Genomic DNA, 15,866 nt, shown 5'->3' on the forward strand with positions numbered 1-15,866 from the left:
ATATGATTCAGAAAAAAGCTGACAGTAATTGAAATGCCGGGTATATTTAGCAATGACCAGAGCAAGAAGTGCATTCAACCAACACATTCATCCTTCTTATGTCTCATTGCAACATCAGAAATGTACTTTGTGGAACACATTATCAGACTTGTAGTTACAACAAATAATGTGAAAGTGGGCACACAACAGCTCACATGTTGTTAGCAATACTGACAATATTTAATTTTTAAACACAATGGTATCACAAAATGTGATTAAATATATATTCAGACCATCCTCTGTAAAATTATCATTTAAGTGGATTTGTACCATGCATCAGCTGTCCTTTTTCTCCAAGCTCACTGCACTTACACCGTTACCTGACAGGTGTATTTTCTTCACTGAGTACTATCCAGAGTGCTGATGGCCATGCTGGTTTGTGCTATATAAGGCAGTCTAAATTACATTTTCACTTTTTCTTAAGCCATGAAGGTTCATTTTGCACTGACAAGCAGTGTACAAATAAATGCAGAAGGCAATATTTATCAGAAGCATTCACACAACTCTTTTGGAATAACAACTTGAAGAAACACAAATTGAATTACACTGTATCTCTAGCAATGAGCAGAGGTACTATTTCATTGCACTGATACATTCAGCTTTCTCACATTTCCTTGCCACATCAGCTCTATTATGTATGTTTTATAATATCAGGAATTTAGCTAATGCCATGGGAATGGAGAAGGGCACAGGGAAAAAAGAAATGCTTTCATTGTTCACGCAGCATACACAATTAATATTGTCATAATTTTGAATTACTGATCTTATCTGTCTATCACTTTTAATCAATATTGACCTTACCTCAGTTTTCCAGATCAACACATTCATACACCAAATTAAGCATCAGGATTTAGTATAATCTCCCTAAAGTAAAGCCATCTGTGAATAGGTTTCAAACCCTGCACCACCTGTACTGTTTCACTATACATTTACACATTGTGCCACAGAGACTGGAGTGTGACAACCTGAACTTCTTCACTCATTACTGTCCATACTGCTGGGAAAAGTGAACTATTGTCAGTTTTCATTGACTGTTGATGGTAGTACAAACACAATTTGATTTGTCAGTTTTGACCTTGGGCAGTGAAATGTCATTCACTGCTACTAACCACTGCTAGTCAATGGAGCACAGTGCAAACAGTGAGAAAACAATAAAAAAAAGAAAGAGAAAGAGAAAAAGTTGTGAATCAAATACTTTAATTGTACATTGCAAATGTTCAATCAATCTTTTTATCTTGAAACAAGATCCTTAAGTATCTGAACCCTAAAACAAGAGCAGTTACAACTGTGGTGATGTAAGATATTACCAACTATGGCAGGAGAAGTAGGGCAGTGAATGTGTAACATATGCCAGCACAGCTAGCTGAAATTTTGTAAAGAATTATATGTCATTTGTAGATAAAATTGATTTGTACAGATGCTTGTATTGAAAAATGTATTTGTAAAGTTGCTTGTATTAAAATGTACCAAGAATGTACCCTGCTGGACAGAAAAAGAAATGTGCATGTATTATTATAACTGTTTAAATATATATGTTTTAACAGAGGATATGGGAAGAGAAGAGGTTAATCTCAATCCACCTAACTTTGAAAATAGCTTGAAATTAAATTACCTGGCTTAGGCCATGAAGATTGTTTATTACATTTCCTCAATGCAGCCAGAGACAAAAAGTCAGTACTAGGAAGCTTTCTGCATTGTCTTTAGGGTGAACTAATTTCTACTCTGGAAGGTGGAGGTTTAAAATTGTTTTATGACTTCCAGGAGCTACAGCAGATTTTAGCAAGGCTCCATGTGTGTGTGTGTGTATTATTGACACATATGGGCTAAATCCTTACAGCTTCTAGCCAAGGGGGTAGCATGGGAACCAGACGTCAGGTGACAAGATGTATGTGATGTCATTTTGTAATCCATCACCAAAAATGATATTTTAATATTTTAATATTATGTGAGACTGAAGTCTCAGGGCACTCTGTTTTTGGAACTTGACTAAAGAAGGCCCCCTTACCTACTTCATCTTGCCTTGCTCTAGTAAGTGACCAGGGAATAGTAATTCTTTAGATCAGTCAGGAAAATATAGTGAGATTAGTTAAGTACTGTTTTTCTTTATCTGTGTGAATCTGTCTGTGTTATTTTAATATTTCATGGGGTTGAAACTCTGGTGTTTACTGTAAATAGATATTTTAGCATTTTCATGTTCTTTTATTATTTATTATTAAATATATTTAAGCTTTTCATTGTGGATTGTCCTTTAGAGAATATGTTAATCTTTGAGAGTACTTATATCTATTGGTGACACTGTGGCCACTCCTGAAAGCCTGGCTGTTTGGTTAACATTACCATTTATATTAATATTAATTTCACTCAATATAATTGGTTATCCTTGTAAGAGCATTAGAGTAGCTGGCTTTGGAGTGTCTGGTGGCAGTAACTACCTTATAGTCTGGGCAGAAGGGGTATAGCTAGTAAATACAGTAGGTGTCAGCCTTTTGTGTGTGTGTGTGTGTGTGTGTGTGTGTGTGTGTGTGTGTGTGTGTGTGTGTGTCTGTGTGAAAACTAAATCTCAAGGAGTGTGTGTGTCAGGTGCTTGGAGCAGGGACATGAAGCACTAGTTTCACAGAGAGAATAGTGGAGGGCTTGTCTTGGACACTTGACTGAGGACTCAACTCTATAGCTATGCCAGTAGAGAGTTTTACTGGGGACGTGGAGGGAGACAGAGAGAGAGAGAGAAACCCAGGCCCTGGACTGAGTGTGTTCCTTGTGTGCTCTTAAAAGAAATTGTGCTTGATGCAGAGAGCTGCATCAGGAAATACTGGGTGTATCAATTTTTGTTCCAAGTAAACGTCCCTCTCCAGTGTCAGTGGTGAGGACTCAAGCTCCTTGATTACTGGTCTGGAGTGGGGATGTCACAATAACAATCACTGAAGAGTATTTCCCATATTTGTCACAGACAAAGTCATATATTTGCAATGAAAACAATTGTTTTGATGTACTGAAAATGTGACATTGTATCATGTCACATTGAAATTACAACAGAAACAAGTTATAAAAGTTCTCATTTGACAATAAATGTCTGGATGATTGTGATATTGCCAGCAATTAGGATCCCCATAAAGTCATACATTATTAAACAAAGACTACAAACACTGCAGGTATATTCCTCTCTTTCTTTGTGGTGCCTAATTCCCTTATTTATGCTTTCTTCATAACAATTCTAGCTTTGAGTTATTGCATATGTTATCTGTATCAATGCTTAGAGTATTCCATTGAATATAAACAACATTTCTTACTAAGGGGCAGTAACAGTGGTCATAAAAGCTAGCATCTGAATGTTAGGAATGTTGCTCTTCTAAAATAGTCAATGTACTTTCAGACTTTTTTGTAAGTCTCTTTTCCCAGACACACCCTCGGTAGGTGTAAATCCAAGAGGGGTGACTGTGAAACCCTGATTGTTCCGGCTGTGAGAATAAATCATAGACACCTGCAAGCCATAAGCAGGTAACACTTCTCAAGGCTCATCCTTGCAGTTCTAGGACATGTGCATGTAATTGTTTAGCTCCTTATACCATGCTTACTTCCCCTACACTTAGTGCAGATTGTGGTAGTGATAAATGCTAATGATTTAACACCTCATTTACATACTCACAGAGCTCAAAGGGCTAACTGTGCACTATATACAGGTAACGGTGTAGCTAAGGACCTTGTATCATAATGGGTAGACTATACTGCTAAATATACACAATGTTTGGAGAATTATCTACTTTCTACACTGCTGTATTGTCAAAGTATGCTGGTATTAATTACATAATGCTTTTAGTTACATTAAAAGCTGAATTACACTGGCTGCTCAAAAGCATTTTTTGATCCCTTCCTCTTGCCATAGCTATGTCTGCATTACAAAAAGTATGCTACAGAATGTTACATGATCTATATTTTTAGTTTATATTCAATTATTTGCACAATTATTGCAGGTGACTGTATTATAACTTTGTTGGAAGGTCTGGCATTTTTACCTGTGTTAGCAGAAAAAAAATCTGTTATTTTTGTGAATTTCTACCTGACTGCCCTCCACAGAAGTAGAGATAGCACTAATGATAGTTGGCTGATATTTCTAATGCTACATTTTGAATTTTTATTGTTAATGCATATATAATAGTTAAAGTATATTGTTCAACTACTCACATGCTTTTATAACATACAATGCTCATATCTGTACCTACAAATTCTACTTGATTCTGATGTATATTTCATTATTTTATCTGCTTAATTGTATCTTCTGTTATTTAAATTGTTGTTGATTTTGATATAAATCATTATTGCTTTAATTGTACTATTGTGGAGCTTTTCTCCCTGGGTCTCCGCTGAAAACAGGCCCCTGACCCAGTCGGACACTACCCGGTTAACAAATGTAATAAATAAATAAAAAATGTGTAATGTTCACCGGGTCACCAACACTGACAAATAACCAAAATGAAACAAAATGATGACCTAGAAGGTGAAACAATAAAGCACAGACCGGTGCTGCCACAACAAGCCAAAGTTTAATCCACCAAGGACAAAACAAATCACATTAACGTCTCACAATACACAGTACATTTTCGTTTATCCTACTTCATCAGCTGATAATACCATACATGTACAATACATGTACACTGCATCAGTAGTCAGACAGTCAACAAACTATGTCACTCCCATGATAGTGAAACTTAGAAATGAGCTCTAACATGAGTTTTGCAGTGGGCAATAAGTCCAGATTTTTACTTATGTAGGGGAATAGGTAGTTTGATTTTAACACTTCAGCATTTTAAGATATCTGCATTGTACAGTAAGTGTTATGGCTTTCAGTAAGTTGGCATGGGCCCATACAGATAGATAGGTAGATCAGATACACACACACAAACAAACCAATATAGTGGAATTTCATGGGTCTATATCATTTCATTGAAAACTCATTTCATTAAAGCTTAATTCATTGACACATATTCACCAGGGTGGCTCGTGCTATAGGACTGCAGGACTGCAGCCCTCCCACCTAGAAACAAAAGAAAATAAAACGTGAAACATAAAATTAAAAAAACAAAAAATTTATTTTTTATGAGTCCCGGAACTTCCACGTATGCGTGGACACACTCAGACTGCCCTGCAGATGCCCAGGAATCTGTGAGAACTCTGACTGCCTGAGTCAGCAGTCCAGATACAGGGAAGGCATTTTCTGCCCCGCAGATGCCCAGGAATCTGTGCGGTAGACGACCGCACAGAACAGAGTAGCTCCAGACTACTTCATCCGCAGACAGGACCAATCAGGAGAGAGGTGAGGTTAAGCTCTTGCAGGGATTCGAGCACAGGACCAATCAGGAGAGAGGTAAGTTGAGTTTAAGCTCTCACAGGGAAGTGTTGGATTCGAGCACGGGTTTGGAGTTTAAGTATTGTGGATTCTGGGTCCAGGCATTTACAGGTAGTGTGTGTGTTGTGTGTGTGTGTGTGTGTGTGTGTGTGTGTGTGTGTGTGTGTGTGTGTGTGTGTGTGTGTAATGCCCCAGTTAACACATAGTGGTGGGTAGAGATACTCAGGCTTGAACCCTGTACCTTGGATGCAGGTGGCAAGGACCTGAATTCCCTACCCCACCACTCTTTGTAAAAGATTGCAGATTTTTGCCTCATATTTGTTCTGTTCCTCTTAACATCTGTGGTTTCTGTATCTTCATTTTTCCTTGCAAAGGTCTGTAGTGCAGTGGTGCACTGGTAGCATTGTTGCCTGACAGCTACAGGTTCTCTGGTTTGATTCATGGCTGGGGTGCCTTCTGTGTGGAGTCTGCATGTCCTCTCATCTCTTACAAAGATGTGTTTCTCCCTGCTCTGCTGAAAATTGGCTTTGGTTTGTTCCAAGTCAGACTAGTTTCCTGGTTAAATGTTTACAAATAACAGGCATTTGAATTTCAGACTTCATATTCTTCAGAAAGTACATGGTAACACAAAACCTTTTATTCTAGCAATTGTCTAAGTTTATAACATGGATATTTGAAATTTTCCCATATTTTTGGGACTGTATTCCCCCATTATTGGCCTCGTCCAGGTATTTTGTGCTAAGGTTGAGAGCTATGGTGAGAACTGAATTCACTGAATGTTTGGGGGCTGTAGTCCCCCCATTACTGGCTTTGTCCACATGTTTTTTGCTAAGAGGTTGAGAACTATGGTGAAAACTGAATTCACTGAATATGTTTGGCAGCTGTATTCCCACATTATTGGCTTTTTTCAGGTGTTTTTTACTAAGAGGTTGACAGCTATGGTGAGAACTGAATTCACTAAATGGTAGCCATTTAAGTTTGTCTTCCTCTGTTTCACAAAACAGCTGATTTGGCATAGTGGTATGTGTCTCTGACTGTTTTGCACAGGGTCCCCTGGGTTCAAGACGTGGCAGTGAAATGTATGGTGGTAACACAGCATTTTATTCTAGCAACTCTCCAACATTATACAAGCAATGTTTAAAATGTGTCCCTGTTTTTTGGGCTTTTGTCCCCCCCCCCAATAAATTTTGTTTTTTTCCAGATTTCTTGTGCTGCAAAGTTCAGAGATACAGCTGAGTGTCGAGTAGATTTTACAAGGAGCTGAGAGCTGCAGGGGAACAAAAGTTTAGTGCTGCTTATGCTAAGTCTGCTTGCATTGTTAATAGCACAACAGGTAATGTACTTGCTTTTGATGCAAAAGGCTGTGGGTTCTACTCCCACAGTAGGTAGTTGCATTGCTGATACTGTACTGTGTTGTAAAGGGGGTGGATGCTGCAGTCCTTTTTGGCAAAGATGCCTAGTAACTATGAACCTGTTATCAGTTTGCCATCCATTCCCTATTGCGGTATTACTAGCTTATCATTTTTTTAATGCATGCAACATAAGCAATTTATTCTTCAAGGGCAACAGGCATTTATTTGTAGATGAAACAATGACATATAAAGTTGTTTGCTAGCAGCAACCTCTTTATTAGTTACAGATTTCTTTAATGTGGATTTTACTACTTCAGAGATTGTGCATATTTACTGATACTGGTGGACTGTAGAAGGTTGAGTAGACTTTTTATGATGGAAATGTTCTGAATTGGGCAGTTTTGTCATTTGTGCATGCATTTTGTTTCATTGTTTACTGGAAAAATGTTCAAAACAATAAATTTAAAATGCCCTCTAACAACTGTACTGCATTGTACAAGGAATATAATGTAATACAATCAGGAAGGTGTATCAAAGAGTTTGTGTATGTTTCATGTTCAAGGGGCCTATGATTTTGAAAACAGCCCAAATGTAATCTTTATCTGCCACTGGCAAAATGTATTTTCTTTGAATGTGGGTTTCAATGCTGTTTCAATGCATGTGAGTTTCAAGGGCAGAGAAGTTTTAATGCTAAGTCTATTTTCATTGTGAGACTGCATTGCTTTATTTAACAGATATCTATTAGGATCTGTGCTGTAAAATGCAAAATAAAACTTTCAAATGAAATCTAAATCATCGCAGAAATAAAGCAGTATGCACATTACAGTGTTTATGGTAAATGGGGCAAAATAACCAAGGAATGGGACATTGGAATGGCTGCAGGGGGCAGGCTCCATTCGACCATGATTTTGTGAGGGGGGGGGGGGTAGCAAACTCATACAGCGCCGGTTGAACTATACCTCTCAGTTGTCCATATTTTTGCAGAATAAATAGATATTTGCTTCTTATTTTTGGTTTGTTCCTCATAAAATTTGTGGTTTTCTAGCAAATAATTTAGGAATGAAGTCACTAAATGACAGACATTGAGTTTCAGATGTCATAACCTTCAGAAAAATGCATGCTAAAGCAAGACCTGTTATTCTATCAACCGTCTTAAGTTTATACAAGAGCAATTTTTAGTAGTGTTTGTATGTTCCCCCAATATATTTGGCCTTGTCCAGATTTCCTGCATTAAGAGGTTGAGAGTTACGTGCAAATCACTTTGTAGAATTAGGAATATCCAAACCTCTCAATTGTCCCCAATTTTGGCTCAAAATGTTGCTCCCCCCTAATAATCCCTCCTCAAAATAGCAATTTTGGAAGAAAACGTGGAGGGTTTACAATTATATATAACTGTAATGATCAGAGTTATAGATTACTTTTATTTCAGAAATGCATGTAGATGCTCTTATTTTGTTAGCTGCTCAAGTTAACAGTGTTAATATTAAAAAGGTGTCCCTTCTTTGACAGGTTCCCAGCTGTGTTATGTGGCAACTTTATATTTTTGCATCACATTTTTGGTCTGTTTTTCATAAAATTGTGGTTTTCTGGCAAGTTCGTGGCAAGTCATTAAAGACTGAAGTTAGAAAATAATGGCAGACATTTGAGTTTCAGATTTCATACCCCTCAGAAAATTTGTACTAATGCATGACCTACTACTCTTCTGTCATCTAAGTTTATAAGAGCAATATTTAAAAATTGTCCTTATTTCTGGGCCTGTGTCCCACTTCTAGTTCTATGTATGGCTTTGTCCAGATTTCTTGCTCTGAAGTTGAGAGGTATGAGTGTCAGAGTCATCACAGTCAGCCAGAGACATTTCAAATTGTGACATACTTGTTGCACCCTACTCCCCATTGTAGTGGCTCTGGATGTGTCCAAGGAAGGCAAGGAGCAGTTATGCAGTGTAAGTGTGCAGAGTATTCCCCCATCCAAGGTAGACCACAAGTATGACCGTGGCTTTTCATCTGTCCTTGATTTTGCAGAATGTTCTGGTTTTCTGTCATAGTTTTATACTGATTTATGCTTCTTATTATTCAGGAAATGCATGCTGTCACAGTGCCCTGTTGCTCTGTTTAAGTAGCAATGATTTAATGACCATCAGGCAAGCTTGTCGGAGATTGTAAGATGCAAGTAAGCTTTAATAAGCATACTGTTAAAGAATTACTTGCATTGAAAGCCTTTTCGTTGTTGCCATGCAGAGAATATTTACATAACTAGATAATGTATAAGCCTTGGGTATTGAAATGCATATGACAGTATTTGTAATAAAGGACAGGATTACATTATTTTAAAAAGCTCATTACATTTGTTGGAGACTTGCAGTCATCTTTGCAGGCTTTACCCGTAAACTAAACAGAATGCCAATCTATCATGTGTGGTCCATAACTTGTGCAGGAATCCTTTAAGCAATTTATCTTTAGCTTGTTTCTTGTTTGCTGTTCATTTTTTACTTTGATCATGTCTTCCCCATAAAACAAGTAGATAGTTGTGTCAGGCAGCAGGTCTTTTTTGGATAAGAAACATTTTTACAAGTGGGGGTATCATAGAGATTGTTACTTTCAGCATGTTACTTGATAATTTTATAAAGCTGAATATAAATTATAATTAGAACTGCAGTGCAAGGAGTAGTGGTTTGAGTTGAGTGCTGCTTGTTTTTTTAGACTTGATTTTGACTGGCATTCCAGTAATGTATTTAAAAAGTTATTTATTTTTTCATGCCTCACAACCTGTTTCCATCTGGATATTAGGTAAGTTGTCAAGTAGCCAATGCATTGAAATATTGTTTTCTTCTACACTTCATTTTGTCTTGACTGGACTCTCGTAATGACTGTTTGGCACCCAGGGCATCGTATTTAATTAAAGTTTCAGTTGTTGTGGTTTTGAGCATAGCCCCACCCCTTCCTAGCTGGCCACACCCCTTCCCATTGGCCCCACCCATTCAGCTGTCTACTGCAGCCCTCCTTTAATTTGAAGTCACCAGCCGCCACTGATATTCACTGAAAGCTCACTTCACTGAAAACCCAATTCACCAAAAGCTCACTTCACTGAAAAACCATTTCACTGAAACTCATTTCGTTGAAGGGTATATATGGCCTTTTTCCCACTGTTGTGCGATCCTGGAGTTAGTATATAAAGTAAGGGGGGTACAGCCCCCCACATTGGGGGTTGTGGGGGTGTAGCCCCCCACATATTGTAAATATTTTAAAGCATATAGATGGATACTTACAAGTGTAATGAAAAAATTCTTCCAGAAGACAACATATAACCAATTTATATTGCCCCCCACACACCCCCTTACTTTATATACTAACTCCAGGATCGCACAACAGTGGTGAATAGGCCATATATACCTTCAACGAAATAAGTTTCAGTGATATGGGTTTTCAGTGAAGTGAGCTTTCAGTGAATTGGTTTTTCAGTGACCTGAGCTTTCAGTGAATATGTGTCAATGAATTAAGCTTCAATGACATGAGTTTTCAATGAAATGATATAGACCCGAATTTTACTAAAAGTACACACAGTATGGCAGCTGGTAAAGTATGATAAGGCTCTGAGCTGTAGATCCTGTGTTACAGAGTTTTATTCCCTCCATCTTCATTTCACTACTGTGTGACCTTGAGCAAGTCCCTTGTAGGTGGTTACTAGGATATCAGCCCAAAATCCATTTTAAGCCTAACCAAGCTTACTCCAGATTAACCAAAATATTGCTGACATGTCAATATCCCAAGGAATGTTACTGTTATGATGTAGTCTAGCAAACATCAATCATTCACAGGCTGCTACTGTCCATTAGAGGCACAGATGCCAAACCAGGGGTACATTTGCAATTTCCCATCTACTGGTTCAAGTTACATTTGAATAGGGTTAGAGAAAGGCTTTGCTTCACATGGATGGGAAGTTTGTTCCAGAGAACAGGTGATCTTTGAGATATATGCCTGTCCTGTTTATATTGCAGACAAGGTTTATGTCCTTAGCTTGGGTATTTCTGATGCTCTTTGTGTGGGATCAGAGGATGCCTTGTAGACTAGGCATATATCACAGTGCAGCAGTCTGTAAGAGACCGAGTACGGAGATGTAATTTGCTACATTTACTTCATGTATTTATTTTTCCTTTTTGTAAGGAATTTCTGTAGTCTCAATCTCTTGCAAGTGCCTGCTCAGCTACATGTCAATGGGTGCGCTGTACTCAGTGACTGGTCTGATGAGAGCTATGTATGGCAGAACAATGACCTCCTTGGACCTGGGTGCCATGTCCTTACTTATAAGTTGCTCAATGTAGAATAAATTTCTCACCACAGTAGACACATGAGTGTCAAAGATTAGGTTACTGTCAAGATGCAATCCCAGATCCATAACCATTTAAACAGACATTGCTTCCTGGTTGCCTCTGAAAAGGAACTGTGTCCAGTGGGCCTCCCTAGTTAAGAAATTAGTGTTATTATTATGGTACAGGAGCATTCTATGGTCTTTTTTAATGGAGTTTCTAGTTTGATCTATGACTATATAGGCTGCACAGAATGTCGTAATGTAGCAGGCTAACAAGCCAGTGGAATAAACTTTACTTCATATCAGTTTGTACAAAGCTGACTACAACAACTGTATTTAGTTTTGATTGCTACTTGAGGCCATGTAGTTCATAGACATAATAAAAGTAATTGACTCCTCATTACACTTCATATCCATGTCGTGGGAACACATTTCTGGATAGTTCCACGAAAACTGGACTAACCATATAAATAGGCTGGCACAGAACATCTTTCTGCACAATCTAAACAAATCTTTGGAATGGACTTGTGCTGCAGTTAATCATGAACACGGTGCTGCAACATACCATTTGTCTGCTGTCTTGTTAGCTTACTTTTTAAAAGATGCTAGTTAACATACCTCTTAACTGTCCAGAATTTCACAGAATGTCCTCATATTTATCTCATATTTTGCTCTGCTCCTCAGAAAATGTGTGGTTAAAATGATTGAGGATTGAAGTCACTAAATAATGGCAGACATCTGAGTTTCAGACTTCACATCTTTCATAAAATGCATGCTGATGCAAAACCTTTTGAAGTTTATAAGAGCAATATTTAAAATCTGTCCCTGTTTTTGGGTCTATGTGGAGTGGTACAGTTGTGCTACACAAAGAGCTGTCACCTCACTTCAAAGGTTCCTTGGTTTCATTTTCAGATAGAGTGCATTCTTTGTGGAGTCCATATGTCCTCCTTGTATCTGTGTGGGTTTTTTATGGATGCTTTGGTTTCTTCCCACATTACAAAGACATGCAGTAGGTGGTATGGTCAGTCTAAATTGGGCATAGGTGTATATGCGTGAGAAAAACTGCAGCAGATCTAGCTACCCAGCAGTGTAAGCATTAGCTCTAGTTGATGTGACACTCCGACTATGTGTACAGAATAATGGGAAAAGAGGGATGGTGAATGACTGGATTGGGCCTTTGTCCATCTATTATTTTTGACTTTGTGTTGAGAAATATAGTGGTCAGTTGTTTAATTTCATATGCATAGTGCAGCAACATGTTCAGACGACTCATTCATGAACTGAACTGAGCATATGTATAAGCTGGCATTGAATATTTTTCCATACCATGTAAACAGAATGCCGAATGGATTTTTTCCTGCAGATTGTCTTGCCAGAGTGATGTGTATGCACCATCTGTACTCACATTTGCTTTCTTCAGGGAATATGTATATATAATAGTGATACATGGTTGTTTAACTTCATAGGTGTAGTGATGGAACATTTTCAGGCCATTCCTGCATGAGTTATGCTAGGTTTATGAATAGGCTAACACAGAACTTGTTTCACACTGTGTAAACAGGCAACTGAAATGGACTTTAGCCACAGGTGTCCTTGTTCTGGTGCTATGTACAGCATTTTTAAAGGGTATTCTGTTTTTTTCTTAGGAGAGCTTGTACTTATGATAATGGTACTAGTCTGTTTGATTTCATATGCATAGTTCAGCAACACATTTAAACCATTCCTAAATGATTTGTGCTTAGTGCTCCCATATTTGAGAGTGCAAGTTCCAGTACGTTGGAACCTCCAATGGCATATGCACAACTGGTCAAGGGTGTTTGTATTCACAATTTACGTGAATCTTTGTGCCTGAAGATTTGAGGCTGTGTAGGATTCCCATTCTATAGAGGGGTAATTAAAGTCCCCCATCAGTAAGGTGTTAGGTTGCATGGTGAGCATCTTCAGTAGGTCTAAGTATGTGCTATAAGTTTCATGGGACATAGAGTGTTATCTATAGCTCCCTAGGATATGGTACAGGATTTTATCTGTGCTGACTTACATGTGGAGAAATTCCGTTTGTCATCCTGTTTAAGCAACCATGATGTACACTTGTTATAGATGTATATCAAGACACCTTTTACCTTTAGTCCCTGTCAGTGCAGTTACTGGTCTAAAAGTGTAGGAGACACTGAAACCTTGCACCCGCCAGGGTACTTTTTGTGACTTTAAACCATGTCTGAGTAACTGCACACATCTATATTCCCCAGGGTGAGTATGGCTTGGAAGGAATGTAGTTTTTTGTTTAGGCTTCTGGCGTTAAGCAGTAACACCATGAGATTCAGTTGATTTGATTTTGATATGTTGTTAGGTTTGTCAATTTGACATTGTCTAAAAAGACTCAAAGGGGGAGGATACATTTTTAGCCAGAATTCAAAAGCCTACAGGGGACACGTGCTGACCACCCTTTGCAAAGAAACACGGTCTATTAACCAGGTCTTCCATGTTGGAAAATACTGGATCCCCTTAGAATGACACCAGAAACTCAGCCTGTTGTGAAAATCAATCATCTTTTCTTCATATTGTGGCAACATCCTTGGTGAAGGTAATATGCTGCTCAACACTAGGCTCATACCAGCCTAAGATACATAGTCAGAGAGATCTATAATGTCTCTTCATATAGTCTAGGGAGGTACGGCTCAGGTCATTCACACCTACATGGACTATGATGGAACCATACCTCATAACAGCCTGAGATACATATGTCTCATCATATAGTCTAGGGAGGTACGGCTTAGGTCATTCACACCTACATGGACTATGATGGAATCATACCTCATACCAGCCTGAGATACATATGTCTCATCATATAGTCTAGGGAGGTGCGGCTCAGGTCATTCACACCTACATTGACTATGATGGAATCATACCTCATACCAGCCTGAGATACATATGTCTCATCATATAGTCTAGGGAGGTACGGCTCAGGTCATTCACACCTACATGGACTATGATGGAATCATACCTCATACCAGCCTGAGATACATATGTCTCATCATATAGTCTAGGGAGGTGCGGCTCAGGTCATTCACACCTACATTGACTATGATGGAATCATACCTCATACCAGCCTGAGATACATATGTCTCATCATGTAGTCTAGGGAGGTACAGCTCAGGTCATTCACACCTACATGGACTATGATGGAATCATACCTCATACCAGCCTGAGATACATATGTCTCATCATATAGTCTAAGGAGGTACGGCTCAGGTCATTCACACCTACATGGACTATGATGGAACCATACCTCATAACAGCCTGAGATACATATGTCTCATCATATAGTCTAGGGAGGTACGGCTTAGGTCATTCACACCTACATGGACTATGATGGAATCATACCTCATACCAGCCTGAGATACATATGTCTCACCATATAGTCTAGGGAGGTACGGCTCAGGTCATTCACACCTACATGGACTATGATGGAATCATACCTCATACCAGCCTGAGATACATATGTCTCATCATATAGTCTAGGGAGGTACGGCTCAGGTCATTCACACCTACATGGACTATGATGGAATCATACTGGTAACTGTGGTGCAGTGTGTGTGTGTAATTTTGCAGATCCTGGCTCCAGATAAACAACCATTATCTTCTTCTTGTTCAGCCTGGTTAGAGAGTAGCAGAATGCCTTACAATGGAGTCACCTACAACTAGAGTCCTGGGAAGTATGTTTGCTTGCCTTATGGGCTTTGTATTTGGGGCTCCATTGAGTGTGGCTGTATGTGTGGTGGTAGGTGTTACTTTTATGAAGTGCTTTTGAGTTTTCTGAGGATAATCTTTGGTGATAAGTGCCCTAGAAAGTCTTTGTTGTTTGCCTCAGCAAATGTTGGTCTATGTGTGTGGTGAATGCCATTTATGGTGGGTGTTGTATGTGTGGTTTTGACAACTTGATGTGTGCTTGTATGCGAGAATGTAACCTCTAGTGATAATGTATATTTACACCGCTCGCACACTGTACCTGCTACTTTAAGGATTAAGTGGTTGTAAGCAAACATGAGGAACAGCTACATTATCTGAAGGTATCCATATCCAACAAGCTGGCTGCAGAGAATTAGAAAATTGCCTGTTGATGTTGTCTGGTGACTGTTTTTCTAATTAGTGAGCTTCAATGATGTGGCATACATGGGTTAACAGAAAGCTATTAAGGGTGCTTTTGGGGGAATTAGACACGGACTAGACTATAAAATACTGAAGTCTGATAAATTTAATGGTATTGCTACACAATGAACAAACTAGCTACTCCAAGCTTGTCGGTGCACAAGGTATTTCCTCTGCATTTACTGCTTTACAAGGTATTGCTTTATGGACAGTTCTGTAAAGAAAATGCGCTTCCAGTTGTTTGTGTCCTTACAGAACAGTGTCATTGGGAGGAGCTCAGCACAAACACGTCAAATTTATACCAGCACTGAAAATACAGAAACCTGACTACTGAGCCCTATGACCAATAAAACAACTACATTTAGAGCTCTTTTGTGTGCTTGTCAACTCAGGTAGACCAGGCAAACACCTACTGCCATGATAATTCCAGTCCACCTAATGCAGAGCACAGTAAAAGAGTGTCCCAAGTGTATGTCGTCTTCTTCTGGTGGCGCATACATTATTTATACTGGATTTTTAATTAATTTATGTATTTATTTGTTGTTGTTGCTGTTGTATGTTTGTTTTCTTGTTAGGGAAACTTGTGCATAAAATAGTTGTAGTAGCTGTTTGCTTAATTGTCATATGCATATTGTGGTAGGGAACACATTCAAGACACTCCTATATGAGTTGCACTGGGCATA

Source organism: Protopterus annectens, chromosome 13.part0 (genome assembly GCF_019279795.1).
Source record: "Protopterus annectens isolate FY-2018-M chromosome 13.part0, PAN1.0, whole genome shotgun sequence".
Classification (NCBI taxonomy): domain Eukaryota; kingdom Metazoa; phylum Chordata; order Ceratodontiformes; family Protopteridae; genus Protopterus; species Protopterus annectens.